Source organism: Rana temporaria, chromosome 1, assembly GCF_905171775.1.
Source record: "Rana temporaria chromosome 1, aRanTem1.1, whole genome shotgun sequence".
Classification (NCBI taxonomy): domain Eukaryota; kingdom Metazoa; phylum Chordata; class Amphibia; order Anura; family Ranidae; genus Rana; species Rana temporaria.
This window is the reverse complement of record NC_053489.1, coordinates 369,056,108-369,083,888: the sequence shown is the minus strand read 5'-3', so window position 1 is coordinate 369,083,888 and position 27,781 is coordinate 369,056,108. Positions and strand designations below refer to the sequence as shown.

General features: G+C 45.6%; 1 protein-coding gene across 2 annotated transcripts in view; it reads right to left on the bottom strand.

Annotated features, from left to right (window-relative positions):
* The window catches only part of LOC120910613 (TIR domain-containing adapter molecule 1-like), a 50,933-nt gene extending 33,501 nt beyond the window's left edge, over positions 1-17,432 (bottom strand). For both annotated transcript variants that reach the window (XM_040322371.1, XM_040322378.1), the window contains exon 1: positions 16,880-17,432. The gene's annotated coding sequence lies outside the window, so the exon portion shown is untranslated. The remainder of the gene's footprint in view (positions 1-16,879) is intronic.
* Between the last annotated feature and the right edge of the window lie 10,349 nt (positions 17,433-27,781).

Genomic DNA, 27,781 nt, shown 5'->3' with positions numbered 1-27,781 from the left:
GCCCTTCCAAAAACCCACAAAAATGTACAAAACCCCCCTGGGCGACCCATCGTTTCTGGCATGGGTTCACTCACAGACCATGCCAGTAAATTTGTCGATGCTTTTCTGATGCCACATGTCACCAGCCTCCCGTCTTTTATTAGAGACACTTCTGACCTGTTGAAACATGTTGAGGGGACCCAAGTCCCTCCTGACGCCCTGCTCGTGGCCTTGGATGTCGAGGCTCTGTACTCGAGCATCCCCCACGAGCAGGGTGTCAGAATGGCAGGCTCCTTCCTCTATGAGCAGGAGAATACCTCCTGGCCCCTGGTTGACTTTGTTTCTACAACTATTATTATTTATTTTGACAAAAAATTACTTTACCTTTAACAATGAACTGTTTTTACAAACCCAGGGCGTGGCCATGGGCACCTCCTGTGCCCCGGCCTATGCAAACCTATATTTGGGTGGATGGGAACGGTTCCTTAATGCAAGTGAAATGTTTAACAGATTTATGGATAAGATCTTGCTTTGGTATAGATTTATTGACGATTTGTTTATTATATGGACGGGCTCGAGTGAGTACCTACTTGAATTTGTACAGATGCTCAATGTCAATGAATTTAATTTGAAGTTCACGGTTGTGTTTGATAAGAACCAGGTCCCCTTCCTGGACCTGGTTGTCATCAAGCAAACCGATGGCACACTCTATACTGATCTTTATAGAAAGCCCACAGCGGGAAATACGTTGCTGTATGCCTCTAGTGCCCATCCGAAACCACTTATCCGAAGTATCCCATTTGCCCAATACCTGCGGCTGCGCAGAAATTGTACATTATCAACAGACTTTAAAAGACAAGCTGATGAACTACGAGAACGCCTCCTCGCCCGAGGTTACACCCACACTAACCTCAAGAAGGCCTATAACAGGGCGTGCCTCCGATCGAGACACTCCCTGCTGTACGACCCTTCTAAAAATAAAACAAAATGTACTCATGAATCAGTACGGTCCATCACAACCTACTCAGCTCATCACAACGAGCTGCGTAATATTTTGCAAGGAAACTGGCATATCCTCACTGAGGATAATACCTTGAAAAAATATGTCAAAGGACAACCTGAGATGGTGTTTCGTCGTGCCAACTCATTACGAGACCGACTAACACAAAGTCACTACACTACAGAATGCATAGCTCAACCAGCACGCAGAGGCACCCACCGGTGTGGCAATTGCCCACGATGCCCTTGGGTGCTGGAGGGCGAACGCTTCATATTACCAAATGGTGAGGATTTTTGCCCCCCCTTCTCCGCTAATTGCGGCACGAGAGGGGTTATCTACCTCATGACCTGTACCTGTGGAGCCTTCTATATAGGCAAGACCTTCAGAGAATTCCGGCAACGTATGGGCGACCACCTATACGACTCTGATGTTGGTAAATTAACAACAGTAGGGCGTCATGTCGGATTGTACCACCGATATGACCTCTCTGTTGTACGCTTCTTTATCCTGGAAGTGATCCCTCAACATCCTCGGGGTGGAGATTGGGACAAAATCATCTTACAAAAAGAATGTCTGTGGATTGAACACCTGAATGCCACGACCTTCCCAGGATTAAACAAAATTAATTCATACAAATCATTTCTGCGATAATACCCATGTATGTTACCCCTTGTTTCACCCTTATTCTCCATTCTTTCCCCCCCCCCTTGCTCTCCCATTCCCCCCCCCCCCAGGGTTCCCCCTCCCCCTGCCCCGGTTCCCCTATCTCCTTTTTCGCCCCCCCTTTCTCCCTGTTCCTCTCTCTTCTCCAATACCCCCCCCCAAAAAAAAAACCTTTTCCAAAAAATCCCCCCCCTTTCCCCTGCCTATGTGTTCACTATCATACCTTTCCACAATCAGGTTCTAGTGAATGGCTTAATGTAAAAGCTATCCTAGCCTGGTTGCACGAATCAACATCAATTGAGATTTGGCATATGTAATCCCTGTCCTTCGTTTCAGTGTTAAGGAACAATTGGCTCTTGACTAGCAACACAAGCATGATGATGGATTGATTTCCGTTCATCTATACATATTTTGTACAGTGTATTGATTTTGCTTAAATCGCGATTATAAATGTCTTAGGTAAATGTTTATCTACAGCAGCGCCTTCCTGGAGTCCAGCCGCCCTGATTGGTCGATCGAGCCCCATATCTGGCCCCCCCTTCAGTCATTGGCGCAACAAGTGTCGTCCCCAGCAGAGAGCGCCAATCACAGCTCTCTGTCTGCAGCCTATGACCTGGCGTCCTGCCATTGGGTCTCAGGTTGCACGCCCACGCACCTTCGTGCAGGGGTTGGTGGGACGTTGGACGGCGGCGGCGTCGTGAATCGAATGACGTCAGACGCCGTCCAGGGATGCCTACATAAACGGCTGCCACAGCTGTTATTGTGAGCGAGCACGGATGCTCTCCCTGGGGTCACACGGCGATTTCATACGATTATGGTAAGCGGGACCATTGTCTAATCACAAGGTCTCTATGTTCTCTAATGCCTGTATTGGACTTTAACCCTCATGCTGAGCCCTTCTCCTTTGACTTTCCTCAGTCAGGTTAAGTACTCAGCACGGTCCAAAACTTGGAAGCATGTTCACCATCTAACTGGCTGAATACATCCGCCCTCTTGTGCCCCAGTAACACTTCATGTATCTTTACTATAGTGATGGTAAGGACCCCTTGTGGTCTCTTAAGCTTTGTGTGGTCATCCCTGGTGGCTGGGTCCCTTCTATTTCCCCCGAATCCCCCTCACTGTTCCCCTGGTAATTTCCTTTTCCCTTCCTTCCCTCCCCCCCGTCCCACACTGCCCCCCCCCCTTCCCCATTCCCTGGTCAACTTATCTCCTTACCTCTTACCTCATCAAACCCCCCCCCCCTTCCCCCCCTCCCCTTTCTCACCCTTTTCTCATTCCCTTGCCCCCCAACCACGTTACCCTGCTTTTCTCATCCCCTACCCCCCCGTCCTCCCATGCTCCCCCCTTTTTCACCCCCCCCTTTTTTCCCCATAATACTTTATCCCACATCCTATTATGTGTTACCTGCCCCCCTTTTCCTATCCACCCCTTGCGCCCCCTTTCCCCCCCCCTTTTTTTGCCCCTCTTCTTTCCCCCCCCTCCCTTACCTCCCTATCCTTATGTCCACTCGCTTCCCTTCCTCTCCCTCCCCCTCTGCCCCTTGCCCTTTACTCCATCCCTTCCCCTCCACCCTCCCCCTCCCACCCTTCCTCCTATCCCCCAGTCCCCTCTTCCCACCCCCCTAAACCTCTGCACACCCTATTTTGATTATATTCATTGTAGCCCGATCCACCTCCTCCTCCATTTCCATCTTTATTTTACTCCTCTATAACATCCCCCGCGCCCCCCCCCCCCCCCCCCCCCCCCCCCTTCCTCTTTCTTCTCTTTCCTTCCCCCCTCCGTCACTCACACATCCTTCTCACCCATCAATCGGTGTCCAACTTCACTTAAGCAAATGTTCTCTTCAACTACTTTATACTGACTATATCCTTCACCTTATCAGAGCCCGTCCTAACAAAAATCCCCCTCCTTGCGCCAAAGAAGGCTTAAACCAGGTTCCGCACTTGATCACATGACCAATCTGGGTGAGTTTCTCCTTTATGAAGTAGCGTGCTGTTTTGATCTTAATATAATGTTTACATTTGTTGTACGCTATGCTTGTTTGTTTATTATATGTTTTATACATACCCTTTAGAAACTTCCTCCTGAAGAAGCGGTAATACCGCGAAACCGGTCGAGGTCATCGACTTCCTGCATTTTGACACAATTCGTTTTTTGCTTTCTGATGTGCAATGTGGGGCCTGTCCCTAAATGTCAAAATCCCCACCCCCTTGCCCCTTTTTTTGACCTATGAATCGATATCCATTGGTTTCAAGCAGCCAATGTAATCTGACTTTCTTGGTCTCATTGTTCTACATGCTGTATAAATGTGAATGGCGCCAAAAACGTGTCAATAGTGTCCGATGTGTTCGCCTCAATGTCACAGTGACAGTAAAAAAAACGCAAATCGCCACCAATACTAGTAAAAAAATTAATAAAATAAAAATGCCATAAATCTATCACCTATTTTGTAAACGCTATAACTTTTGCGCAAACCAATCAATATATGATCATTGCGATTTTTTTACCAAAAATATGTAGAAGAATACGGATCGGCCTAAACTGAGGGAAAAAAAAGTTTTTTTTAATTTTTTTTTTATATTTATTAAATAAAAAAGTAAAAAAGTTTTTTTTTTTAAATTGTCACTCTTCTTTTGTTTATAGCGCAAAAAATAAAAACCGCAGAGGTGATCAAATACCACCAAAAGAAAGCTCTATTTGTGGGAACAAAATGATAAAAAAATTGTTTGTGTACAGTGTAGCACGACCGCGCAATTGTCATTCAAAGTGCGACAGTGCTGAAAGCTGAAAATTGGCTTGGGCAGGAAGGTGTGTAAGTGCCTGGTATGGAAGTGGTTAAATGTTATGATTTTTTTTGTTTTTACTGACACTGTACCTTTATTTATTTATTGTTAAATGAACACCATAACCTTGTGAGAGCATTGACCATGACAGATCCTCTTTATCGTGAGATCTGGGGTCTACTTGATCCCAGATCTCTCCTCTGCCCTCCAAAGCATCTGATCAAACCAGAGATCAGACTTGTAAACTAACAAAAAACAGATGTAATGAAATTCTTATCGCTTCCAGGTTTCTGACAACAATGGAAGTTCCTCTCACTCTCTCTCAGGCCCCGTACACACGACCGAGGAACTCGACGTGCCAAACACATCGAGTTCCTCGTCGAGTTCAGTGTGTTCAGACTTTTCTCATTGACTAACGAGAAAATAGAGAACATGTTCTCTTTTCAGCCCGACGAGTTCCTCGTCGGCTTCCTCGCTGAAAAGTGTACATACGACCGAGTTTCTCGCCAGAATCCAGCTCCGACCGAGTTTCTGGCTGAATTCTGCCGAGAAACTCGGTCGTGTGTATGGGGCCTCAGACATCGTATGTGACTGGTTGCAACGTTACCGGCTCCCCAATGGGAAAGGAGAGCTCAGTAAGGGCATAGCCAGGTGAGGGGATCCCTTGTGCCATCTGTAAAAGTGATCAAGTGGCTATAAATTACTTTTTAGCCAACACAAAAAGTCGTTTTTCAGAAGCCGAAAAACGATGTGAAGCCCACACACGATGATTTTAACTACTTAACCCCCGGACCATATTGCTGCCCAAAGACCAGAGTACTTTTTGCGATTTGGGACTGCGTCGCTTTAACAGACAATTGCGCGGTCGTGCGACGTGGCTCCCAAACAAAATTGGCGTCCTTTTTTTCCCCACAAATAGAGCTTTCTTTTGGTGGTATTTGATCACCTCTGCGTTTTTTATTTTTTGCGCTATAAACAAAAATAGAGCGACAATTTTGAAAAAAATGAATATTTTTTACTTTTTGCTGTAATAAATATCCCCCAAAAATATATAAAAAAACATTTTTTTCCTCAGTTTAGGCCGATACGTATTCTTCTACATATTTTTCGTAAAAAAAAATCGCAATAAGCGTTTATTGATTGGTTTGCGCAAAAGTTATAGCGTTTACAAAATAGGGGGTATTTTTATGTCATTTTTATTAATATATTTTTTTTACTAGTAATGGCGGCGATCAGCGATTTTTTTTCGGTATTGCGACATTATGGCGGACACTTCGGACACTTTTGAAACATTTTTGGGACCATTGGCATTTTTATAGCGATCAGTGCTATAAAAATGCATTGGATTACTATAAAAATGCCACTGGCAGTGAAGGGGTTAACACTAGGGGGCGGGGAAGGGGTTAAGTATGTCCCTTGTGTGTTCTTACTGTGGGGGGGGGGGGTGGCCTCACTAGGGGAAACACTGATCTTCTGTTCATACATTGTATGAACAGAAGATCAGCGTTTCCCCCGCTGACAGGTCCGGGAGCTGTGTGTTTACACACACAGCTCCCGGTCCCCGCTCTGTACCGAGCGATCGTGTGTGCCCGGCGGCGATCGCGCCCGCCGGGCACACGCACGGGAGTCGGGGGCGCACGCCCCTAGTGGCGGCTGAGAGAGAGGACATTATACTACGTGCGCTCGCCCAGCCGAGCCGACCTGCCGACGTAGAACGGCGGTGCGCGGTCGGCTAGTGGTTAAATGACGTTTTTAAAAATTTCATTTTTTTCCATGCCGAAAAACGACCGTGTGTACGCGGCATAACTCATACAAAGTTATCTCAAATCATTTTATTAGAAAAATGTATCCCAAAATGTACCAGATTAAACATCAGTAGAAAAGAACTTAGGACAGATTTGATGCGCTAATAAAAAATAATAAAGTATGAAAAAGCTGCTAACACAATATTGTTGGGTAAAAGATGGAGTTGCGCTGAAAAATTGTGTCTTAGGCAGATCACCAGTGATGAATAACAAGAGAAGAAGTCCAATCAACAATCTAAAAGATTTCTTCAGATGTACATAAAAAATGTGAAAAAAAATAGTGGTATGATAAACAGTTCAGTGTAGAGACAACTTAGAGAGCGTATTCCAGCAAAGGAATGTTGAAACCAAAATAATCCAGGTTGCCTGGTGTTGCAGACCCTTACCAGAGTTAATGATCCAAAGGATCAAATCGAGCAGATAACCATACACCTGGGCTAGACAGGAAACCGGATCCAAAGCCAGAAACAGTCACCCGATGATCCAGCAGTGGTGAACCAAAAAAAACAAAAAGCTCCAATAGTGTGATATTGTATGATGTACAGGTAAATATCAACCCCAAGTGACTGGCAAACGGACAGTGTGACATAAACCTCCACCACAGAACACACTGGTCCTTACCAGATTCTTGTAAATAAAGAGCAAAACAATCGTGAAAGATAACTGTGCAGCTACTGAAGGGAAACTTCACATCCAGCGATCCTCGGAAAAGCACTCAGGGCAGTGATCCAACCATCAAAGAAAAGAGGGCCACAATGGTGTGATATCGTTTTAAAAGGTTTAATAAATAAAATATCTCACTTACAAGGTAGTAGATGAATAACAGCAAAAACAGAGTTCCGACCGGTACGGAACTGCTCCTCACTAGCGGTGACGTCAAACACGCCTCCTCCCAACGTTTCATCCAATAGGACTTGGTCACGGGGTGTGAGGAGGCGTCTTGCGTCACCGCTTTAAATAATACAGCAATGGGCGGAGGAAGCGTGGGCCACGTCCCAACAGCCAGCTACGCCATCCAATCACAAAATAGCAGGCGGAGCCATAGAAGACACGCGTCCCGGACAGACGGCCGTCGGCCATTTTGATTAAGGGAAAAACTAAGGGAAAAAAAATTATATATTAAAAAAGTGACCAGAAAAAATTGATAATTAATGGTCACCGCGTAAAGTCCATATAAAAAGTTTGCAAAAGGTCCGATATAGCTCGGAGCCCCGAGGCAACTTGGCTCCAGACCGCAAAGGGCACAAAGCACGATGGTGGGGTTAATAGGCGGAGCCAGCGAGGGCTCACGTCTCGGCAGTCAGCGCCTAGTTACATAGTAACAGGCGGAGCCAGCGTGGGCACTCCTCCCAGGCATCCCGCTATCTGCCATATTGGCTGAGGGCAAACATAAGGGAAAAAAAAGGAGACTAAAAAAATAACTAAAAAATGGTAAGCAATACTGATCGCGGGATGAGTGATGCTTTAAATTCCAATAGGTCCGGTATACCCCGGAACACAGGATAAACCTCGTATCAGGGCAACAGAGGACAAAACCATAAAAATATTGAAAAATATTATAAAAAACCATAGCCAAATGTCAGATAGACATGACTATTACTGTAGTTGAAAAAGGATATGTATGTATCATGGTGTAATGCAAAATACCTTGACAAAGGGAGTTCTACATGGACACCAAAAACTAAAAATTATCTGTATAAATAAAAATATAGATACAGAAAAATTTTAAAAATGGATTAAAATGAAATTAAAGGGATCTGCAACAACCGCCAATCATGACGTATTAATAGAGAAATGGCGACCGATACACGCCAAGTGTAAAAAATCTTTACGTTACAAAAATGTGTTCCTAGAATTGCCGAATGATGGACCGAACTCGGCCTATGTACAGAGTCTTGTGCAAGTGCAGAGACTGACGTCAGGACAACGACAGTTGAGCCAGAGACGCGTGTCCACCCTATACAAAAAGGTAAATAATATAATATAGTATGATAGATCAAACATATAAATCATTATCATACATTAGAGCCCAATCAAGAAACTGCATGGTGAAAGTCACCAAAGAGGGAGGGGGAGGGAAAGGGGTAGGAACAAGGGAAGTGGAAAATGTAGGAGAAAAAAAACAACAAAAAGACAGCAACACAAACAGATGGTAGATGTAGATCTTAAGAGTTGTCGATAAAACAATTCACGTCAACCTCTATATTTAAGCCGTGGGGCTCATAGCACTTAAGGGTATGCACCCACTGCATTTCGGTCCTCGAAATGTTCCTGACTAGATCACTCCCCCTCCAGTGTGCCTGAAATTTGTCTATGCCTATACATTTAATACCGGTGGGATCTTTCTTGTGACACAACAAAAAGTGTTTTGACACTGAATGGTTAGGGAAACCACTTAGAATATTGGTTAAATGTTCGTTAAGGCGAATATGGAGGGCTCGTTTGGTCCTGCCTACATATTGGAGCCCACACGGGCATTCTAACAAATACACCACCCCAACACTCGAGCATGTGATGAAAGTCTCTATAGTGTATGTTTTGGGTGAGTGTCTAGAATGGAAAGTCAAGTTTTTTTTAGGAATAGCAGTGTTAGAGGCAGCGACCCACAATTTCTTTTGGCATAATGGACAATTCTATCGCCAAGATAGGGGCGTTGCTATGGGGGCCAAGTATGCCCCCAGCTTGGCAAATTTATTTATGGCCAAGTGGGAGGAGGATGTCGTCAATGTAGTCTCTAGGCCCCAGATCATGCTGTGGGCCAGGTACATTGACGACATCCTCCTCCTATGGTGGGGGTCTGAGGAGGAACTTTCCACCTTTATGGCTTTCCTCAATTGTAACACCAGAGGTATACTTCTTAAATACGAAGCCAGTAGAGAAAGCATCAACTTTCTAGACCTTACCATTTCGATTGAAGGTGGGATGTTTACTACCTCCACTTACTTCAAAACCACGGACAGGAATTCATTTATACCTAGTGATAGTTGCCACCATACAACTTGGCTTCGGGCTGTACCTAAAGGCGAATTCCTCCGTCTCAAGAGGAATTGCAGCAAACATGACACTTTCGTTGAACAGGCAGGGGTTTTGACCAAAAGATTTCTGGACAAGGGTTATAGTCAAAACTCCCTTGTAAATACACTGGGTTTGGTTTGCCAGACCAGACGTGAGGATTTGCTTCAGACCAAACCTAAGGTGGACCAGCTGGTCAACTTCACAGCTCCGTTTATAACAGATTATTCCTGCCAGCATGCCAGTGTCAGACATATTGTGTCCAGACACTGGCATGTCTTGAAAAGTGATAGGACCCTCAGTGCCATCCTCCCTGACAAACCGAGGGTAATATTCAGGGGTTCCACATCACTAAAAGACAAACTGGCTCCCAATGTTCTGGACCCTCCGAGGATTGCTTCAATGTTTTTGTCAGGCCTTGTCGGTTTTTTTAAGTGTGGTAAATGTCAAGTCTGTGCCTCTAACACTGCTATTCCTAAAAAAAAACTTGACTTTCCATTCTAGACACTCACCCAAAACATACACTATAGAGACTTTCATCACATGCTCGAGTGTTGGGGTGGTGTATTTGTTAGAATGCCCGTGTGGGCTCCAATATGTAGGCAGGACCAAACGAGCCCTCCATATTCGCCTTAACGAACATTTAACCAATATTCTAAGTGGTTTCCCTAACCATTCAGTGTCAAAACACTTTTTGTTGTGTCACAAGAAAGATCCCACCGGTATTAAATGTATAGGCATAGACAAATTTCAGGCACACTGGAGGGGGAGTGATCTAGTCAGGAACATTTCGAGGACCGAAATGCAGTGGGTGCATACCCTTAAGTGCTATGAGCCCCACAAGTTAAATATAGAGGTTGACATGAATTGTTTTATCGACAACTCTTAAGATCTACATCTACCATCTGTTTGTGTTGCTGTCTTTTTGTTGTTTTTTTTCTCCTACATTTTCCACTTCCCTTGTTCCTACCCCTTTCCCTCCCCCTCCCTCTTTGGTGACTTTCACCATGCAGTTTCTTGATTGGGCTCTAATGTATGATAATGATTTATATGTTTGATCTATCATACTTTTGTTACTATATTATTTACCTTTTTGTATAGGGTGGACACGCGTCTCTGGCTCAACTGTCGTTGTCCGGACGTCAGTCTCTGCACTTGCACAAGACTCTGTACATAGGCCGAGTTCGGTCCATCATTTGGCAATTCTAGCAACACATTTTTGTAACGTAAAGATTTTTTACACTTGGCGTGTATCGGTCGCCATTTCTCTATTAATACGTCATGATTGGCTGTTGTTGCAGATCCCTTTAATTTCATTTTAATCCATTTTTACAATTTTTCTGTATCTATATTTTTATTTATACAGATAATTTTTAGTTTTTGGTGTCCATGTAGAACTCCCTTTGTCAAGGTATTTTGCATTACACCATGATACATACATATCCTTTTTCAACTACAGTAATAGTCATGTCTATCTGACATTTGGCTATGGTTTTTTATAATATTTTTCAATATTTTTTTTATTTATCCTGTGTTCCGGGGTATACCGGACCTATTGGAATTTAAAGCATCACTCATCCCGCGATCAGTATTGCTTACCATTTTTTAGTTATTTTTTTAGTCTCCTTTTTTTTCCCTTATGTTTGCCCTCAGCCAATATGGCAGATAGCGGGATGCCTGGGAGGAGTGCCCACGCTGGCTCCGCCTGTTACTATGTAACTAGGCGCTGACTGCCGAGACGTGAGCCCTCGCTGGCTCCGCCTATTAACCCCACCATCGTGCTTTGTGCCCTTTGCGGTCTGGAGCCAAGTTGCCTCGGGGCTCCGAGCTATATCGGACCTTTTGCAAACTTTTTATATGGACTTTACGCGGTGACCATTAATTATCAATTTTTTCTGGTCACTTTTTTAATATATAATTTTTTTTCCCTTAGTTTTTCCCTTAATCAAAATGGCCGACGGCCGTCTGTCCGGCACGCGTGTCTACTATGGCTCTGCCTGCTATTTTGTGATTGGATGGCGTAGCTGGCTGTTGGGACGTGGCCCACGCTTGCTCCGCCCATTGCTGTATTATTTAAAGCGGTGACGCAAGATGCCTCCTCACACCCCGTGACCAAGTCCTATTGGATGAAACGTTGGGAGGAGGCGTGTTTGACGTCACCGCTAGTGAGGAGCAGTTCCGTACCGGTCGGAACTCTGTTTTTGCTGTTATTCATCTACTACCTTGTAAGTGAGATATTTTATTTATTAAACCTTTTAAAACGATATCACACCATTGTGGCCCTCTTTTCTTTGATGGTTGGATCACTGCCCTGAGTGCTTTTCCGAGGATCGCTGGATGTGAAGTTTCCCTTCAGTAGCTGCACAGTTATCTTTCACGATTGTTTTGCTCTTTATTTACAAGAATCTGGTAAGGACCAGTGTGTTCTGTGGTGGAGGTTTATGTCACACTGTCCGTTTGCCAGTCACTTGGGGTTGATATTTACCTGTACATCATACAATATCACACTATTGGAGCTTTTTGTTTTTTTTGGTTCACCACTGCTGGATCATCGGGTGACTGTTTCTGGCTTTGGATCCGGTTTCCTGTCTAGCCCAGGTGTATGGTTATCTGCTCGATTTGATCCTTTGGATCATTAACTCTGGTAAGGGTCTGCAACACCAGGCAGCCTGGATTATTTTGGTTTCAACATTCCTTTGCTGGAATACGCTCTCTAAGTTGTCTCTACACTGAACTGTTTATCATACCACTATTTTTTTTTCACATTTTTTATGTACATCTGAAGAAATCTTTTAGATTGTTGATTGGACTTCTTCTCTTGTTATTCATCACTGGTGATCTGCCTAAGACACAATTTTTCAGCGCAACTCCATCTTTTACCTATGTTATTATTGTTTGTATAAACATTTTGAGTTTGCAGCTTTCACTTACTGTATTAGATAAGCGCACTGTTTTTTCCATTTAATATTGTTGGGTGCAATAAACAAAATATGGGGTAAAGGTGTAGCGCTAATAGTTGCTAATAATAAGCAAAAGTTCATGTAAACAAATTCGGTATAGTAAACGATGCCAAAAAAGTTCATAGCAGAATCCACATATGAAGAGATCCAGTAAAACGAAAAGGATAGGAAGCCATCACCACACCCGATTATATATAACCCTTACCGACCGTGCATAAGGGATGCACAATAAGCAGATAAATCAAAGCAGCATCCACGGTTCCTCCTGTTCAATAAGCAGACCAATCCAATGGAGAGAATCTTGCTGTCAATGGCCCAACAGATAAGCTTGGATGTGACCCCAGAAAACTTAGGCTACTCAAAAACTCCAGGTAATTAAAACCAGGTAGTCATAAGTATGGAGGGATAAAAAGAAAAACGCTCATTGCACAAACATCCCAAACACTAAAACATGTATTAAATGCAGGCTGATTTAAAACTCACATTAATATAAAAATGATGAGCATCCATCGCTTCCTACCAACAAGATGGTGGCTGTATCTCCGACTGCGCCAATACATCACACACCTCTATGTCATCCCGACGTTTCACACCTGTGATCATACGTGCAGCTTCAGGGGTGTGGTATTGACGTTTGACGTTGTTGTTTATAAAAGGCAAATCAGAGCAGAAAACCGAGGATTGCATGCGTTCCAAAGATGTCAAAGGTCAGCAACATCCATGAATAGAAGCTCAAAATAAAATTAACATCAAGTTCCTCAAAACGAATATCTAGCAGCATGTATAAGACCCAAAGCTGTTTCTATTCATGGATGTTGCTGACCTTTGACACGGAGGAGTTTATTTCCTGTCTTTGGAATTCTGAATTCGCCTTTTATAAAACAACAATGTCACACGTCACTACCACACCCCTGAAGATGCACGTTAGTGACGAAACGTCGGGAGGACATAGAGGCGTGTGACTTATTGGCGCGGTCGGAGATACAGCCACCATCTTGTTGGTAGGAGGCGCTGGACACTTTCCTTATTTGCTCATCATTTTTATATAATGTGAGTTTTAAATCAGCCTGCATTTAATAAACGTTTTAGTGTTTGTGCAATGAGCCTTTTTCTTTTTATCCCTTCATACATATGACTACCTGGTTTTAATTTCATGGAGTTTTCGAGTAGCCTAAATTTGCTGGGGTCACATCCAAGCTTATCTGTTGGGCTATTGACAGCAAGATTCTCTCCATTGGATTGGTCTGCTTATTGAACAGGAGGAACCGTGGATGCTGCTTTGATTTATCTGCTGATTGTGCATCCCTTATGCACGGTCGGTAAGGGTTATATATAATCGGGTGTGGTGATGGCTTCCTATCTTTTTTGTTTCACTGGATCTCTTCATATGTGCATTCTGCTATGAACTTTTTTGGCATCGTTTACTATACCGAATTTGTTTACATGAACTTTTGCTTATTATTACCAACAGTGGCGGCTGGTGAAGTTTTAGGGCCCTTTCACACGTACGTACGGACAAACGGTCCGTTTTTTACAAGTCCGTTTACGGACTTGTAATGTATCCCTATGGGATTGCAGACGTTAGCGGATGATGCATCCGCTAACGTCCGCAAACATCTGCGTCTGCAAAGATCCGCTTTTGCGGACGGAAGAAAACTCTATTTTTCTTCCGTCCGGCGGAACGGATGAATACGGACACACGGTCCGTATTCATCCGATTCCCCATAGGGGAGAGCGGAGGAAAGACAGGGCGGTTTCTGCACAGTGTGCGGGGACCACCCTGTCCGCCGACAGCTCAGCAGGGATTTACGGATGATCCCCGCTGAGCCGACGGACACACACGGGGCGGATCAATACGGATACGCTCCGTGTGAAAGGGCACTTAGGATGGGGGGGGGCAAAACCCTAGCCCCTCCACGTTTGGTCCCTTCCACTTCTCATAAGCCACACCTCTTATAGAATCCACCCACTCCATCCCCTGTATTCCACTCATAGTGTCTGGAGTATACAGCTCAGCATCGCAGCACAGAGTATATAGCCCCAGCATCACAAATCATGGTATATAGCGCAGCCTTACAGATCGGCGCAAACAAACTAAAAAATTACACTGTTAGTAATGAAGGACTCTAAATGGGCATGAGATTATCAGAGACTGCGGACATACTGCACGAGATTACCAGAGACTGTGGACATACTGCACGAGATTACCAGAGACTGCGGACATACTGCACAAGATTACCAGAGACTGCGGACAAATGGGCATGAGATTATCAGAGACTGCGGACAAATGGGCATGAGATTATCAGAGACTGCGGACAAATGGGCATTAGATTATCAGAGACTGCGGAAAAATGGACATGAGCTTACCAGAGACTGCGGACATACTGCACGAAATTACCAGAGACTGCGGACATACTGCACAAGATTAACAGAGGCTGCGGACATACTGCATTGGGGGGGATACGAGCGTTATTTTCGCCGGACATTAAAAAAAAAATCTTAATAAGGGGGAGGGGCATTTGGATGCCTGCTGCTATTTTCGCCAAACAAGAAAAAAAATAAAGTTAATAAGCGGGGGCGGATGGTTATGGGGCCATTTGTTGCTGAACGATAAAAAACATGAACCAAAGAGACTGTAAGAAGCGGGGGGGAGTGGCCGCCGAACAGAAAAAAAAGTTCATAAGCGGTCCGCTATTGTCACCGGACATTTAATAAAGAAGTTTAATAAACGGGGGGGGGGGGGGCAGCTAACGGCCGCTATATTTCCGCCAAACAGTAAAAAGAAGTTAAAGTTAATAAGCGGTGGGGGTTTCGGGTGCCACTATTGTCACCGGACATAACGGCTGCTAGTTTTGCCGAACATTCAGGCCCGTCGCAACAGGACAGGCAAACCAAGCAATTGCTTGGGGCCCCGAGCTAGGAAGGGGCCCCCAAGCTGGCTCGTCTGTCTGCCTGCTGCTACGGAGAGCCGCACAGCTGAATCCTGGAGTTCAGTGCCGAAGCGTGCAGTTGCACTGAACTCCAGGATTCAGCTGTGCGGCTCTCCGTGCGGGAGGGGGGTTCGTGGGGGGGGGGGCCATTTCGCCACCCCCCGAAAAGTGGTGCGGTCACCCGGGGCATCTGCCGCCCGGGGGCCCGCAGCGTCATTTGGCTACAGTGCAGCCGTCCCTCTCTCCACTGACTGCAATACAACACAGTCACACTTCGGCTCCTTCCCCCTTTTGGCTCAATGTGTACACAGCCAGGAGGAGGAGCCGAGAAGAGACACGAGTGACTGAGAGAGCCGTGCTGCACACTGTAACCAGGAGTGAAGGGGGGGGGGGGGGGGGGAAGCAGATACGAGGTGAACGAATGAATGTGACTGGCTCTCCATAGAGAGCCAGTCACATTCTCCTGCTATGCGAATTGAATGCGGAGAAACCTGCATCCAATTCGTATAGGTGTGAACCTAGCCTTAAAGCGGTTCTCCACCCTAAAGTGGAGTCCCGCTGATCGGAACCCTCCCCCCTCCGGTGTCACATTTGACACCTTTCAGGGGGGAGGGGGGTGCAGACACCTGTCTAAAGACAGGTATTTGCACCCACTTCCGGCCACACGCTACGGGCGAAAGACGGGCATTCCGTCACATCCCGTCTGTCGCCCGTTGTGTGCTGGGAACACTCGACTCCCAGCACACAGCGTGTGAGCCAATCGGCGGGCGCAGCGCGACTCGCGCATGCGCCGTAGGGAACCGGGCAGTGAAGCCGCAGCGCTTCACTTCCTGGTTCCCTCAGCGTGGATGTAGGGGGGAGCAGCAGAGAGACGAGCGATCGCTCGTGCTCTGCTGCGATCAGCGCTGGACTCCAGGACAGGTAAGTGTCCTAATATTAAAAGTCAGCAGCTGCAGTATTTGTAGCTGCTGGCTTTTAATATTTTTTCCCCGTGGCACATCCGCTTTAACTCTACCTGAGCTCCTATTTCCCATCACTGAATATCATACTATGCTTCCAGCAGGGAGAGTTAACAAGAATGAAGGGTGGAAAGGCCAAAGCCTACACCAGTGATGGCGAACCTTGACACCCCAGATGTTTTGGAACTACATTTCCCATGATGCTCCTCTACACTGAAGACTGCATGAGCATCAAGGGAAATGTAGTTCCAAAACATCTGGGGTGCCAAGGTTCGCCATCACTGGCCTACACTGTCCTCAGTGACAGAAGCATACCTCCCAACTTTTTTAAATGAGAATGAGGGACACACCCCTTGCCACGCCCCCTTAAAGGAGAATTGTACAACAACAAAAAACAAGATTGGTTAAACCCACAAGTGATTTTTACCACTCCTATTCCTATATAGGCTTTTGGATTTTACAAATGCAAACATTTAGAAATCAGATGAAAGGTTTAGCAGTGGAAAACACTTTTTGATAAAATAGTGCATTTTATATACAGCTATATAAATCATACCAAAATGAGGGACAAATGAGGAGGAATAAGGGACAGAGGGACATTGCTCCAAATAAGGGACAGTCCCTCGAAATGAGTTGGGAGCTATACAGAAATCTCCATTGATTGTGTAGGTTGTCCTTCCTGTCTCTGAGTGTTATCTGGGCTGTGTCACTGTGGGAACTGTGTTCGTATTGCTGGTTCCCCTTCATAACACACTTACTGTATCAGACAGCTATTACACGAACCTTACCAGTGTGGCCAGCTATGGTGAATGTCTGCTTTTCTAATAGCGCCTAGAAATGCTTTCAGCATACAAGACGGTGGAATCCTCGGTCTAAAGAGGCGACACCAGGAAGTAGAACTTCAAAACACACGGAACGCCCTCTACACGTCCTGTTTTAGCTCGACGTGCCTAAACCTTCATAGCCGAATGTTCTATTGTACAGTTTGTGACAACCGTGTCACTTTTTTATCAGATTTCAGAAACGAAACTTAGGTGTCCGGGCTATTCCATCTGCTTTAGGGTCCCAGAAGTGATGTCACACAGGAAGAAGAAGTGGGCGGGAGTGTGGGGACATGGAGGTGCAGCATGAGGGAGATGTTTGACATGGGGAAGTAGGTTTGAGGTTACAGCGTGAAATGGTGGTGCAGTGTCAGGAGTTTGAGAAGCAGGGTGGCATGGAGCTATGGGGTGGTGAGGATTGCAGTGTAGGTGTGACATGGGAGGTGAGGGAGTGCAGTGTAAGGGTTAAACCATGACATGCAGTGGTGTATTTTGGGTTTGTGCTGACCTGGGCAAGACCAAAATCAGGTGCCACCCATCTAAGTTTGTCCCACCCCTTCACACGAGCAGTCCAATTGGATCCGCTTGTTCGTTTTTCAGTTGGACCCTCCATTCTCCTCTATGGAGCAGTGGGTGTAATCTCCTATCCAATCTTTTAAAAACAAATGGAAGGAGATCTGTTCCCCTCCGTCTGGGCAGACGGTCACTGTAATCTCCCACCGGCATTGTGATTGACAGGGCACTATGCCGGTGTCTTGTCGAGATGGTTCCCCTATCAGATAGGTTCCGACCGACGGCGCAGTCGGAGGCTACAGAAATCTCAGAGCCCGAAGAGCTGTTTGTCAGCTGTAATCAATGAACACTGCGCTCGCTCCCGACCTGATGTTCGGGGCTGGTTATACACGCTCGCTCTATACAGCAAGGGCCAGGGATTTACGCGCCCAGTTTATTGATAAAGCCATGGCCCCAGGGCCGTCTTTACCACAGGGCAAATGGGGCAGCTGCCCAGGGCCCTGTCACTGTTGGGGGCCCAAAGCAACCCCCTTTAAAAAAAAAAAAAAAAAAAAACTTTTTTTTTTTTTTTTTTTTTAGGGGTCCGGATGTCCCCAGGGGCCCGGTGGCCCCCAGGGACCCAGATGGCAACCCCCCTTTTTTTATTTATTTTTAAATAAAAAAAATAATTTTTTTCTAATATATTTTATTTTATTTTTTATTAAAGGGACAATTTTTTTTAGAGTTTTTTTTTTCAAAGGGACAATTTTTTTTAGGGGTTCCCAGGGGCCCGGAGGCCCCCAGATGGCAACCCCCCTTTTTTTATTTATTTTTAAATAAAAAAAATACATTTTTTTAATATATTTTATTTATTTTTTTATTAAAGGGACAATTTTTTTAGAGGTTTTTTTTCAAAGGGACAATTTTTTTTAGGGGTTCCCAGGGGCCCGGAGGCCCCCAGGGCCCCAGATGGCAACCCCCCTTTTTTTATTTATTTTTAAATAAAAAAAATATATTTTTTTAATATATTTTATTTTATTTTTTATTAAAGGGCCAATTTTTTTTAGAGGTTTGGGGGTCCCCAGGGGCCCGTAGTTCTCCAGGGCCCTGGATGACAACCCCCCTTTTTTTATAAAAAAAATATTTTTTTATATATTTCTTTATTTCTTTTATTTTTTATATATATATATTATTATATATATATAATATATTATTATTATTATTATTATTATTATTAAAGGTTTCAGAGGTCCCCAGGGCCCCGGATGGCAACCCCCCTTTTTGTATAATTTTTTTTCATATTTTTTTTTTTTTTTTTTTTTTTTTATATATTTATTAAAGGGCTCAGAGGTCCCCAGGGCCCCATGTGGCAAACACCCTTTTTTATTTTTTTTATAAATGTTTTTTTTTTATTTTTGTTTATATATATTTTTTGTTTTATTATTAAAGGGCCCAGAGGTCCCCAGGGCCCTGGATGGCAACCCCCCCTTTTTTTTTTATAAATGTTTATTTTTTATATATATATTTTTTTATTTTTTATTAAAGGGCCCAGAGGTCCCGGATGGCAACCCCCTTTTTTAGTAATTTATTTTTTATAAAAAAAAAATTATTAAAGGGCCCAGAGGTCCCCAGGGCCCCAGATGGCAACCCCCTTTTTTAAAAAAAATATATATATATATTTTATATATATTTTTTATTTCTTTTTTTCTTTTTATTAAAGGGCTCAGAGGTCCCCAGGGCCCCGGATGGCTACACCCCTTTTTTTATATATATTTTACTTTATTTGTTTTTGTAAAGGGCCCCCCCGCTTCTAAATTCGCGGCAGCCCCCCCCCCTGCTTCTCAATTTCAGGCGGCAGCACCCCCCCCCCCCCCCGGTTCTCAGCTCCAGGGGGCCCATGCCTGAAGCTGTGTAAGTGGCCCCATAATTCCTGATCCCTGCCGCCCGTTAAGCCCCTGTGCTGCCCACAAATCAGGCTGAAAATCATCAGCGGCACGCAGCCAGTGACAGTACTGCTTCCCTTCCCAGTGTTTTAAAATGTACAGCACCCCTGGCTTCCCTTTAGAATGTGATTTTATAACATCCCCAGTTTGCTCTTCCCGAGGCTGACTTCTTCATGTCCTGCTCCTCAAGGTATGTCGCTGTTTGCTAATCAATATTGTAAATAGAAGTTTTCTGTAGAGTGTGCCCAAAGTCTTTATAATATTTGATGATTCACTGCAGGTCTGGTCAGTGTTTTAAAAAGTTCCTCTATTTTACACATGGCATGGCATGGGGGTTACAGCACCGTCTTTCCATTCTGCTTTAGCACCATGGGACCCCATGCCATGCCATGTGTAAAATTGAGGAACTCTTTAAATCACAGACCAGACCTGCAGTCCAGGCTGAGTAAGGCCTCAGATCACATGGCATTACTGTCTGTATTTAACTGCTTGATGGGCTTATTTTGGGCCTGGCTGGTTCACATGTATGTGTTTTGGCGGCCCACATTTGCGCAGGCACAGCAGCCCATTCATTTGAATGGGCCGCCATGCCTGCGTTTCCTGCAAAGAAAAGCGCATGCCTCATGTAATAGGCTGCGCACACGGCATGCCGATGCCCATCAAGCACTGAAACACAGCACTGTCTGTCCATTATGCTGTCTGCTGTGACTTATCTGCAGTTCCTGCACTGTCAAACTTGCTGCATTTTTAGACGTTTAGGTCACACTTTTAAAAACACAGTGCATTTGTGTGTGCAAGAACTGCAGGTAAGTAGCATGGTGCAAAAGCAGAATGGATTTCAAGGCAACTGTATTTTTAAAATGCTGAATGTACCTTTTTTCTGCGGGAAACAAAAGCATGGCAGCCCATTCAAATCAATGGGCTGCTGTACCTGCACAAATGAGGACCGCCAAAACATACATGTGAACCAGCCAGGCCCAAAATAAGCTGGAGGGGGGCCCAAAAAAAATGTTTGCCCAGGGCCCAAACCATATTAAAGACGGCCCTGCATGGCCCCAAAAAACACTGCTCAATATGCTATCTGCCCCTTTGACAAAAGCACTGGCCATCGAGCGGAGGGGGCTGTGTATAACCACTGCCACTTGCTGTATAGAGCGAGCGGAGGGGGAATGTATAACCAGCCCCAAGCGGGTCAGGACTGAGCGCAGTATTCATTGCGCATGCTCCGTTTACAGCGGACAAACAGCTGTTCGGCCTTTGCGATTTCCGTAGCCTCCTAGGTCGGAACCTTATTGTCAGAACACAGCCAGAGATCCATGCTGTCATCCAGTGATTTGTGATAACGATCCCACTAAGCACTGGGCGCCATTGATAAGCTGCACTGGGGGGCCACTGATGAGCTGCACTGGGAGGCCACTGATAAGCTGCACTGGGGGGGCCACTGATGAGCTGCACTGGGGGGGCCACTGATGAGCTGCACTGGGGGGGCCACTGACGATCTGCACTGGGGGGGGGGGGGGGGCACTGACGATCTGCACTGGGGGGCCACTGACGATCTGCACTGGGGGGGGCCACTGACGATCTGCACTGGGGGGGCCACTGACGATCTGCACTGGGTGGGTCACTGACGATCTGCACTGGGGGGCCACTGACGATCTGCACTGGGGGGGCCACTGACGAGCTGCACTGGGGGGCCACTGACGATCTGCGCCATTCGTTTGTGCCGCGTTTGTGCTGGTTTGTGCCGCAAAAATAAACGTTTGTGCCGCTTTGGTTCCGGAGATATTGAGCGTTATATTTTCTGTAACTCACTCTAGTGAGGCATAGCCAGCTGTCAATCAGGCGGCAGGGTGGATCTCGACAGTATTGTCGGGATTTGTCCTGGCTGCAGCGTGGCTCTGCGTTGTCAGCATATAGTGGGCAATAGCCCGCCACATGCTGAGTTTTTTTGTCACAGGAGAAGATAAAAAAAAGCTAAAAAAGGTCGAGCCATAGTTCTCTTTTAACAAAAGTTTAAACCAGGTGCTTACCAAGCAAAACAGCACTCCAGCAAATTCTCTTACATAAGTCACTTCTTTTTTGGTCAGTAAACATTCCTTTTCTAGTGCCATTGGTACGTACAAAAAGCAACATTGGCTGCAAAGTGGGCGGGGTTACAGCAAATATAACGCTCAATATCTCCGGAACCAAAGCGGCACAAACGTTTATTTTTGCGGCACAAACGCGGCACAAAAGAACGGCGCTTTTAAAAAAAAAAAATCAGCAACATTGGCTGCAAAGTGGGTGGGGTTACAGAAAATATAACGCTCAATATCTCCGGAACCAAAGCGGCACAAACGTTTCTTTTTGCGGCACAAACCAGCACAAACGAATGGCGCCGTTTTTTTTTTAATTCAGCAACATGGGGTGCAAAGTGGGCGGGGTTACAGAAAATATAATGCTCAATATCTCCGGAACCAAAGCGGCACAAACGTTTCTTTTTGCGGCACAAACCAGCACAAACGCGGCACAAACGAATGGTGCCGTTTTTTTTAAAATTCAGCAACATGGGGTGCAAAGTGGGCGGGGCTTGCATTAAATTGAATGTTTAATATCTCAGAAACCAAAGCGGCACAAACGCTCGTTTTAGCGGCACAAACCAGCACAAACGCGGCACAAACGAATGGTATATTTTTATTCAGATTTTACAAACATGGGGTGCCAACTTCACACAGGTTATCTCCTGTTGAGGGGAGAGAACAGACACGTTTTACATTTATAAGGGGCTGTAACCTATCATACCGTGTGTTATGTATGGCTTGGTGGCTGCAGAATGGGGGGTGTGATTTATGTTGAAGTGGGCGAGTTCACATTTACATGTACAAGCCTTGTGTACCTCCCACGTTAATTATAATTTGCAAAGCATGATGGGAAATGTAGTCTGATTATAGTGTAAAGAGAGAGTATATAATGCAATCACTGTTCTAACACCTCCCTTTGGGCAGAATACCGGCTACATTTTTTGAATCACAAAACTGACTTCCTGAAAATACAATCAGATATATCTCTTAAACTGTAAGACATTTCACAAATGTAATAACTGTTTAGTGTGGGGGGTGTACTAATGGGGGATTTTTGGAAAATCCCGGAGTTCTGCTTTACTGTGTGCAGTAAAGAGACGCTGTCAAAATCCACAGTGCACAAATCCCAAACAAAGTGAATGATCCAAAATCTTCTTTTCTCGAGTCCCACTGTGCAATGATTGACTCACTCCACTAGATGGCAAATACATCTCTTCACCTCCGGATCTAACCTCCGAGGTCAAAATAGCAAGTTCTCCAACAGGGATGTCGCTGATGGTAAACTGGTCTCTCTCATGCATCTATACAACTCACGTCAGCAGGTTAGACATGTATAAAGAAGGAAGGGAACTGATGGTGCACACTGATGGTTTATTTAAAATTAAATATAGGGATAAAGCATAGGTGTGTGCGCACAGGGTGTGCCAGGTGTGCCCAGGCACACCCTAATCACCCTGTGCAGGACAAATTTCCCCTACTGCCCTAGCTCCTCCCCTTCTCCCACAAGCTCTTCTGGCTTCCCGCCGGATGTTGCTGTGGAGATGTTTTAGAATGAGTGGGGGAAGGGGTCAGTAAGTATGTAATTTACTTGCCCCTTCCCTTTCTGAATGAACATCGTGAGTGATCGGTAGTGTGTGTTTGAGCTTTGGGGTGCACACCCTAATGCAATAGGCTGCGCACACCTATGGGATAAAGATACAGTATTTGCAAAGAAATAAATAAATCTCACTTATAATGAGCCATATTGCACTGATAACACTCAGCTCGCTTAGATAGATCGCTCACCACTCCAATTGGGACTTCCTCAGTAGATCACTGTCATATGCAGGTCCAAATTCACCAGCAGCCACTTGTAAAAGCAAACAGTATTTATTGGTTTCTTCAAAACAGGTAAACACAAAAAGCGTTCTTTAGCAAAAGTAAAGCTAACACTTCATAGTTTTGGTACAAAAGAACCACACAACAGGCTCACCACTGGGGTTAGGGTTCCTGCTTGTTTTAGGGTGCCAGACAGGCCGCATGGGTTTCAGCAAGATGCTCTTTAGTTCTGTATTCCGGGTGTAAGACAGAAATATCTTGTCTCACTCCTGGAACACAGTGCTGTATACTGTATGTATCTGATACAGCGGACGCACATATTAGTGAAGAAAAGTTTGCTTGGGCCAGCTTGGCCCCACCTAAGTATTTAAAGTAAAAGCAAACCTGGACATCAGATTTAACCCCTTTAGGAGTGCTTATATTCTGGGTTTGGAGGTTCTTCCCTCCCAAAATTAATTGAACCTCTGAAAATTCGGGTCCCTTATAAGGAATTATCAACCCAGAGAGTACTGGCAGTCTGTCCTCTTTAGCCAGACTACCCCGGGACACCTCAACCTGCATGGCTGGGAACCCCTGAGTGATAAGACAATCTCTCTGAATCCCGGCCATTGTTTATCTTTAGTGCGGCATAGCGCATCTGATATGCGATACGCCAACGTAACATAGAGAGGATCGTACTGTATTCAGAAAGGACTTTCTCCCTTTCTTACGCCGGCGTAACATAAAATGGCCGGCGTAAGCCCGCCTAATTCAAAGTAGCAAGGCCGTGGGCGTGTTGTATTTAAATTAACCGTGACCCCATGTAAATGCATGGCCGATCGAACGGCGCATGCGCGCGCATGCTCAGAATCACGTCGTAAATACTCCCTAAGATACGTGGCTCAATGCTTTAGACGTGAACGTAACTTACGCCCAGCCCCATTCACGTACGACTCACGCAAACAACGTAAAATATGACGCTGTTCCGGCGTCCATACCTTAAAGGGGAGTTCCAGCCATTTTTATGTTTATTAAAAGTCAGCAGCAACAAAAAGTGTAGCTGCTGGCTTTTAATAAACAGGCACTTACCTGCTCCAGCGCTCCAGCGACGCGCCGGCCGGGGCTCCGCTCCTCTCCCCCCCTCCCTGGCCGGCGTCTTCATCTTCAGTGTGGGCACCCGGCCGTGACAGCTTTCGGCTTCACGGCCGGGCACCCACTGCGCATGCGCGAGCGCGAGCGGCGCGGCACTGCGCATGCGCGAGCGGCGCGGCCCGGCGCTGCGCCGTGTAATTGGCCAGGAGATCGCCTAGGACCTGTGACGTGTCCTAGGCGATCGCCTACAGCAGCCACTTTCTGAAGGCGATTAAGCTTAGTCGCCTACAGGAAGGAGGAAGTGGGACAGGAAGTCCCACTCGTGCTGAAGCCCCCACTCCCCCCCAAAAAAATTACATGCCAAATGTGGCATGTAAGGGGGAGAGGAGTGGGTTAAGAGGAAGTTCCAAATTTGGGTGGAACTCCTCTTTAACATGACTTACCCCTGCTTTATGAGGGGTAAACTTACGCCGGACATAAGCCTTACGCAAACGGCGTAGCTAAATCCGACGGGCGCAAGTACGTTTGTGAATCGGCGTATCTAGGTCATTTGCATATTCGACGCGTAAATCTACGGAAGCGCCCCTTGCGGCCAGCGTAAATATGCACCCAAGATAAGAGACTTACGTCGGTCATATCTTGGCCAAATTCAGGCGTAACTGCCTTTCTGAATAAGCGCATAGATACGACGGCGCTCATTTGGACTTACAACGGTGTATCTGGAGATATGCCGTCGTAAGTCCTTTCTGAATCCCGGCCACAGTCTTCAAACCTCCCCCACAAATACTTGGGAAATATACCTGCCATCCAGGACACATTCCTGTGTCCTGTACACCACCTACTGAGGAAGTACCAGTTACGTTATCATGCTTCCAGTGCAGAGTGGTGAGCAATCTATCTATGGGAGCCGAGTGCTATCTATTTTTTTTCTTTGTGAGTATCGTTATTGCTATATTTAATTTAAAATAAACCATCAAGTTCCCTTCTTTATATATGTCTAACCTGGTGGCATGAGTTGGAGAGCTGCAGGTGGAGTGAAAGAGACCAGTTTACTATTACTGACATCTCTGATGGAGAGCGTGCTGTTTTGACCTCCTGTATACTTAGATCAGAATCTGGAGATGAGCAGTTTTTTTTGTCACCTGTTGGAGTGTGTTCATTATTGCACAGTGAGAATCACAGAAAGAGGATATATCTCTTTATTTAAGATTTTAAAACTGTGGAGTTATTTGCGCCTTAGGGTCCTTTCACACTAGCGGACCGTTCGTCCGCTCATTACAAGTCCGTTAACGGACTTGTAATGAAGCCCTATGGGGACGCGTCCGTTAGCGGATGGAGCATCCGCTAGCGTCCGCGTCAGTCGGGATCCGCTTTTCCGAAAGGAAGAAACCCTATTTTTCTTCCGTTCGGCAGAGCGGAACTGATGCAGACGGACAGACGGTCCGTCTGCATCAGGTTCCCCATAGGGCAGAGCGGAGCAGAGACAGGGCGGTCCCTGCACTGTGTGCGGGGACCGCCCTATCCGCCGACGGCTGAGCGGGGACCCCGGCTGAGCCGACGGAGACACACGGAGCGGACCCGGAAACGGTCCGCTCCGTGTGAAAGAGCCCTTAGACTTGCTTTATCTGGTTCTGATATTTACCTTATTAAGGCTGCATTCACACCTGAGCGACAAAACGCCCGACGCCGGACGCTTCTGCCGCTAGAGGGGAGAATTCCCATTGCTGTCTATGGAGATGGTTCACATCTCATAGACGCCGAACGCCTGTCGCCTGAAAAAAAGTCCCGGACCCTTTTTTTCAGGCGACAGTGGCGTTTTCCCATTGACAGCAATGGGAAGACTTTTGAAAGGAAAAAAAAAAAAATGAAAGTTTCATAATCGCGGCAAAATACGCCGCTACCGCCGAACGCGCCTGTCGCTCAGGTGTGAATGGACTCTAAGAGTAGATTATCACATTATTTAGTTTTGAAGATTGTCAATTGCATGTTGCACAATTTCACATGTACTATATATTATGGGATATAAGTTATTTGATATTTTGTATATGTGAGATCTATTGTCTTCTTTTGTTTCTTTTAGGTATTGCTACATCGTTTTGTATGATACCGAAAAAACAAACAGACACAAGCGTAGTAGTGTAGCATGTGATTAAAAAACATTTAAAGAAGAACTCTGCATGGGTTAACTGCTCATTTTGTCTAGGTGCACAAGAGAAAGCTGTACTTACCCGGTCCTTCGATCCTCTGGAAAGACCCCCCCCCCCATGTCCAGTGGTGAACTCTTCCTGCGGTCCTCACGTCAAGAACAAGTCTATGGGCATGATGACGTCAGGAACAGTTCATAGAACGCTAGTGTGCAGGGGGCCAGGGACCAGTCTTGCGGTCAATGGATTAGGTAAGTATATCTCCACTCCAATTAGCCATTTTCCCTCCCTGGTGTCATGTGACTCGTTAGTGTTACAAGGTCTCAGTTGTGAATAGGGAGCAGGTGTGTTAAATTTGGTGTTATCACTCTCACTCTCTCATACTGGTCACTGGAAGTTCAACATGGCACCTTCATGGCAAAGAACTCTCTGAGGATCTGAAAAAAAAAAATTGTTTCTCTACATAAAAATGTCCAAGGCCCTGAAACTGAGCTGCAGCATAATGGCCAATACCATACAGAGGTTTAACAGGACAGTTACACTCAAAACAGGCCTTGCCATGGTTGACCAAAGAAATTGTGTGCATGTTCTCAGCATCATATCCAGAAGTTGTCTTTGGGAAATAGACGTATGAGTGTTGCCAGCATTGCTGCAGAGGTTGAAAGGGGGAGGGTCAGCCTGTCAGTGCTCAGACCATAGGCTGCACACTGCATTAAATTGGTCTGCATGGCTGTCATCCCCGAAGGAAGCCTCTTCTAAAGATGATGGACAAGAAAGCCTGCAAACAGTTTGCTGAAGACAAGTAGACTAAGAACATGGATTACTGGAACCATGTCCTGTGGTCTGATGAGACCAAGATAAATGTATTTGGTTCAGATGGTGTCAAGCGTGTGTGGTGGCAACCAGGTGAGGCGTACAAAGACAAGTGTGTCTTACCTACAGTCAACAAGCATGGTGGCTCAGAGGCCCTGAAATGTCAAGATTGCACAAACCCCACCCAAATGACCCCATTGGAGGGTTTTGTGGCATCTTGGCATTTCATGGCCTGTGATAGGTAGTGAGGCATGAAATCAAAAATTTACGGCCTTAGAAATCCTGAAGGCAGTGATTGGTTTTCAGGGTCCTATACGTGGCTAGGCTCCCAAAAAGTATCCCCATATATCCACGTGTAGTGCCTGGTTACTTCTAAGTACCGGTGCTGACCACATTTAGGGGGTAATCAGAGTGTACAGACTCTGATACGGATTTCAATTCTATAAAAGGGTCTCTGTTTCAGCTGGGCTGCGCTGTGGGTTCATTCTGTTGTTGCCGGGGTGCCATACCACCCCGGGGCGACAGGTG